Raw genomic sequence first — 6,000 nt, 5'->3', positions numbered from 1 at the left:
TTAATTTGGGTTAATTCAGTTTCTTTTTCTCTCTTTGCACCTTTTTCCATCAACAGCATTGTTTTAGGCCACTGGGATAGCAACTTGCCAGCAAGTGATGTTACTTTGATGTATATCTGCAGGCCTCTATTTTCACAGGAGGTCAGCTCCGCCGGCTCTGTGGACAGACCACATGTGTTGGAAGGAGCAATATAAACCCTAGATCAATATATTTGGCTTCCTTTTCAACAGTTATAGCTCCTGAAATAGAATTACTTTGTAGCAATTCTGACAGATCCTTTTAATCTCCGCATTTGTCTTTGAGCAATTTTTCTGCCTGCAACACATCCAAACGCAACATTTTCTACTAATGTCATTGACATGCCCCTCCCTTTCCAGTTCATTAATAAAGTTGTTAAAAACCTTTTGTTGGCCTTCAATATGGTTCACTACATGTGGTTGCTTCCATGACTCAGGGGCACTATTAGCAAGTCTGGAACATCTCCAGTGTGTCTGGAATATATCTCTACCTCCATAGTTTAAGTCCTGCTTACATGACAGGCTGCTTAGTAGACAGAAATAATAGAATAACACAGTTCTAGACCGCTGCATGTGGATTCATCCCTTCCTACTTCCCTCCCTTCTGAAACAGAAGAGGCTTCTTTGTGATTTTACATCCCCACACTACTTCAGCAATACCAATGAGCCTTCCCTGATCACAACACTGGAGTATTTTAAGAGCTGAGACTCAGAAAGTCCTCATGCTTACTTCTAAAGCAATGAGCTATGGGAACAGCACACTGTGATGACTCTATTTATTTACTTATTTATGGCCTGAATTGTTTTTTACTTTTTTTGCTGTCAAATTAGATCTTGCTGGCCCTTGATTTAGAGTGACTGATTCATAGATGGCAGTGCAGCAAATGACTTCTCTCTGTTTCTTGTTTCTGCATTATAATTGTAGAAAACTCAGCAAATGTTCATTGTCTAGCAGTATGCAGCAGGCAAAGACTTTATAAATCAATTGTTTTGCTCCTTCTGACTCTAATGATTAAACTTGGAAACATCAGCTGGAGGACATGCAGTCCAAGGTTCCAGTTTACATTGCTCTGGGTGGGTGCTGTAAGCAAAGATCTCTCCTTTGCGAGCATCAGTCTCCAAGCTGGAGGTAAGGTAACAACATTCCATGACAGCCAGAAAAAAAAGGTTCTTTGTGGATAGCCCTCCACATACTCTCCTGCTGAACCAGCCTGAGGAGCTTGTAGGTGATGGTTCCCATAGATCACTTACATGCCAAGAGCATTTCTGCTGTACTCAGGAGTGCCATGTCTGCCACTCCAGTGACACAGGGAAGTGAGCAGGATCTCACGTGTAGATCTCAACCAGGTAAAAAATCACAGGGTGGTTCAGTGCACCTGGATTTTAGAAGACAAGCTGCAGAGAACAGTGAAAATCAACATTAACAGTCTTCCTGGTTCTTTCCTCAGTTTCTCTTCTGAGGCTTATATCTTGATCATGGTGTCCTGCTGAAGCCTAAGAAGGAAGAGAGATGACGCTACAGGAATCAGAGCCAGGACCTCAGAACTGAGTTACTGCCTCGAGGGCGAACAGTTGTGTGCATGCTTAAGGGAGAGCAGCCTCCCATCCCTCTGAGCAGATGTGGCTTCATTGTAGTATCATTGGACTCCCTGCTGGCTTCATTTTTCTCCTCAGCCCTTCTTGCGCTGCCAGTTTTCCTGGTTTTTCTCCCCTTGGAATTCTTCACAGAGCCACCCTCTGCAGGCACTTTTCTCAGGATGAAAGAAAATTTTTTGGTAAAGGATGGCTCCAAAAGTCCTGACCAGTGTTGCCCTGCATTGTCCTGCTCCCTCTGCATTAGTGGTGGCGATCCGCAGCAGGAACCGACTGTATCTCAGGCTAATGAGTTGTCAGAAACCCATCCCCATGCCTCGCCTCCCGGGCAGGTTATTATTATGAGGGCTGTCAGTGGCGGGTGAGGATGGGGCAAGCAATCCATTTCTGCAGCCAGCAGGGAGCTCTGAATCTGTTCACAGGGGATCAGCAGGGTGCTGTGGGAACTGGCCTGCCCTGCAAGCGTCCACCAAGGGCTACCATTCAAGAGAGCACTGTGGGTTCATGGCGAGCGCAGTGAGTTTGCCTCTAATGTATGCCCTAATGAGTCGGCGGAGGGCGTTCTGCCTGCCTGAATGTCTTTAGTGCGGCAAAAGCAGAGTGGACATTCCCATACAATAGTGGGCTTAAATTCAGCTTCTCACCGACGCCTAATTCATGGGCGGAACGGCTTTTGTAATACCTATAGAAGAGAAGTACAGTAGGTCATTTCATCAACTAATTGGAGCTGACAATCCCATATCTATCCATCTCTCAGAGCCATTTGCATGCATTTGGAAATGGAAGTATTTTGTCTTCCAAAGTATACATTTGGGTTTGCACTTCAGACAGCCACTGCTTTGCCACAAAACCCAATATATACTGGCAGTGCCTTTTTCACTTCTTGAATGGCAGGTGGATCATTAAGTGTTACCTTTCTTACCTCCATGCTCCACCTTTTAGATCATGTTTCCTTTTCCCCACCCATCGTTTGATATCTCTGCAGGACACACACTTCATGTTTGTCGGGTGTCCCACAGTGCAGAGCATCTGTCTTGCGTAAGTCTTGTAAGTACCACCATAACATCAATAAAATAATGGGGTGATGGTCAGGATAATACAAAATGTCCCTGGGTTTGCAAATGGGAGTTTAACAGCTTGCTGAAGGCCACTTGCTGGACCAATAGCAGAGGTATGTCCAGTCCCCAATCTCACACCTGTTATGACAGAGTGCATCAAAGCTGTCATTTGCTTTAGTCTTTTGGGGCATAGCATGAACTTCTGCTATTATCAATACTTTATCCACTGGCCAGTTCAGATACAGAAGTTGTGTCTTAGTATATACACAGATACTATTAATTCTTCCAATTTAATTAGGCACATAATACCTGAGAAAGAAAACTTCCCAAATCCTCTGTGGAAGCCAAATGGACACTTTGGAGTGTTGTGCCAGTTAAAACTGGACATTCCCTTTTCTCTGGTAGATCATTTTGTCCCCAAAACCAGCCACAGAACTAAGTCATATCCCCATCTATGAAAGTCTTTGGGAGGAATTAACTGTGATTTGAGCTAACTTGGGGGATTTTAATTTTTTCTGTTTAAATAAAGGCTTGGTTTTGTCTATTAGTTATGCTAAAACATCCAGGCTTTCTCAGTGCAACCCTCAACTCCATTAACAGTCTATGATGAAAACATAAAACTAAATTAACGGCTTCTTCAATTCACTAAAAGTTTATTCCACATGGGATCTGAAATGCAGAGTGTGGCAAAATTGCCTGGTTTATACTTTATACTGGGACTGCCGGAGACTGTAACACCATTTGGATGGAGACAAATAAACTTTATGCATTGATCCTAGCGACTCAGAGGCAATTTAGTTGTTCTTGTTGTAACATGGGAGTTTTCATGCTGTAGAGCTAGGAAACAGTATAAAGCTGCCCAACAAATAGAATAAAGATGAGCTAAATCACCACAAATTTTTTTCCCCCAGATATGTTCATTAAGGGTATTACTTTGCTTAGGATGAAAAACTTTACTAGATTTTTGCTCTTAAAAAACAAGGATCTGCTGGGAGTGTGGGAAATATGTTTTAAAAAGCCAGTAAATGGAGCACACGTCAGTAAAGACAGCTCGATTTCGTTACGGTGGTGTGATCACAAAAACATTTTCTACCATGCAACTTTTAATTAGTCTCGCAAAAATTATTCTGCTTCACTTATACAGAGTACAGTACATGGCTACATAAATGCATAAGGAATGAAATAAATATGCTTTGTTCAAACGTGGTGACCTTTGGGAGACAAAGATGATAAGAGAATGAAGTTTCTTTCTTCTTCCTCTTGTATTTATCATGCGGCAAGTCAATGTTCCCTCATGAAATACAGTAATTATGATAAAAAATAAACTGAAATGAACTTCTTCACTTCACACTTCAACAGTCTTCCAGCCATACAAACGCATTCATGCATGTATGGCTGTCATTTCCAATCCAGACAATTTCTGGTAAGCTTTAGCCATTCTGAGGTGCTGCCAGTTTGAGTGACAACCTTGATACCTGCAACTAAACGGTTAATCTGTTCACCCTTGTGAATGTAATCATTGCTCTCAGACACAGAGGAATCCCACATTTTTTCTGATGTCTGAAATAAAATGGTTGTTAGTAAATAATGTAGAGCATATATACACATAAATATATATTAATATGCATGGTATTGTCTGCACTGTTCTGTAGTATCACATGTATTTATATATATATATATATATATATATATGAGTACTAAACCAGAGAAAATATGGGAATTAAAACATATTTTTAAATAATGTAAATGGATTTGCCTTTGCTGTAAATAAAAAATCAAAATAACATTAATCATTGCCTTTCATTAAAACATTTTAACTATACAATTCACATCTGAGTCATATGTGCTCTATGACTTTTAGTATAATTCAGAATCCAGTTCCCATGGAACTCAGGGGCATTCTGCCCTTGAACGCACAGTCATTACTTCCATCCTGCTGCTATTTAAACACACTTGGAAATGATGTATGCTTCCAAATGTGAATAAAGCAAAACCAGTGAAGGCAAAGGTTATGTAGGCAAAGGGTATTTCCCTCATTTGCTAAAGACATTACAGCTCTGATCAATGTGCTTAGGTTGCACATTTTAGCCCATTATCTGAGGCTGGAGTCAACTTGGCAACATCAAAATGGTTGTATTTCACAGTTATATAAGTATTATATACTCATACATTTGCTCAGCACCAGAAACACTGGTCTGCAGTATTTCCCATGTATACTTAATTTACTGATGTTGACTATTCGGAGGAAAAAAAATCCAATTTCATGCAAATGAACTTCCTATTTTCAGTATAACCCCCCTGAAATTCTGGCAAGTTTAGCACTGCAAGTAATGGACCCATAAAGAAAACATATAGCATGGATAGTGTACTAGAAGAATGGAGATCAGTTATATCCTCAGAGTGTTCTGCTCTCGTGAGACCTCACCTGGAGTATTGTGTGCAGTTCTGGTGTCCTCAACATAAAAAGGACATGGAACTGTTGGAACAAGTCCAGAGGAGGGCCACGAGAATGATCAGGGGACTGGAGCACCTCCTGTATGAAGACAGCCTGAGAAAGTTGGGGCTGTTCAACCTGGAGAAGAGAAGGCTGCGTGGAGACCTCATAGCAGCCTTCCAGTATCTGAAGGGGGCCTACAGGGATGCTGGGGAGGGACTCTTCATTAGGGACTGTAGTGATAGGACAAGGAGTAATGGGTTAAAACTTAAACAGGGGAAGTTTAGATTGGATATAAGGAGGAAACTCTTTCCTGTTAGGGTGGTGAGGCACTGGAATAGGTTGCCCAGGGAGGTTGTGAATGCTTCATCCCTGGCAGTGTTCAAGGCCAGGTCGGACGAGGCCTTGGGTGACATGGTTTAGTGTGAGGTGTCCCTGCCCATGGCAGGGGGGTTGGAACTTGATGATCTTAAGGTCCTTTCCAACCTTGACTATTCTATGATTCTATAACTCACAAAATACAGGTTGTTAAGTCTGGTGACTATTGCTCCCCAGGCACCATAGAAAGTAGTCATAAGGTCATTATCAACATGGCCTGTGGGAATGTCCCTTCACACACCTAAATTCAGCTAGTTATTAGCTGGTGAACAAGGATTGTAGCAGTCAGGTTTCCAGACACTATTATCTTCTGTATGGGTAAAGTTTCAGCCAGTAGACCCTTGGTGGAACCTGATGTCCCAGTGCACTGTCACCCTCTGCCATGACCATGCTTCTTGCCGGACAGCCCAGTTCAGAGTAGCATAGGAATTGCCATCTACTTGACTATACCATGAATTATCAACTACTTAATGTAAAGTCATACCTCCATTAAAATTCTTGGGGTCTCAACATGATAGT

This window comes from Neopsephotus bourkii, unplaced genomic scaffold, assembly GCF_033783945.1.
Source record: "Neopsephotus bourkii isolate Nb327-2 ecotype Australia unplaced genomic scaffold, CSIRO-AGI_Nbou_v1 NB_567, whole genome shotgun sequence".
In the NCBI taxonomy this organism is placed as follows: domain Eukaryota; kingdom Metazoa; phylum Chordata; class Aves; order Psittaciformes; family Psittacidae; genus Neopsephotus; species Neopsephotus bourkii.
The sequence above is the reverse complement of the archived record's forward strand: the minus strand, read 5'-3'. Positions refer to the sequence as shown.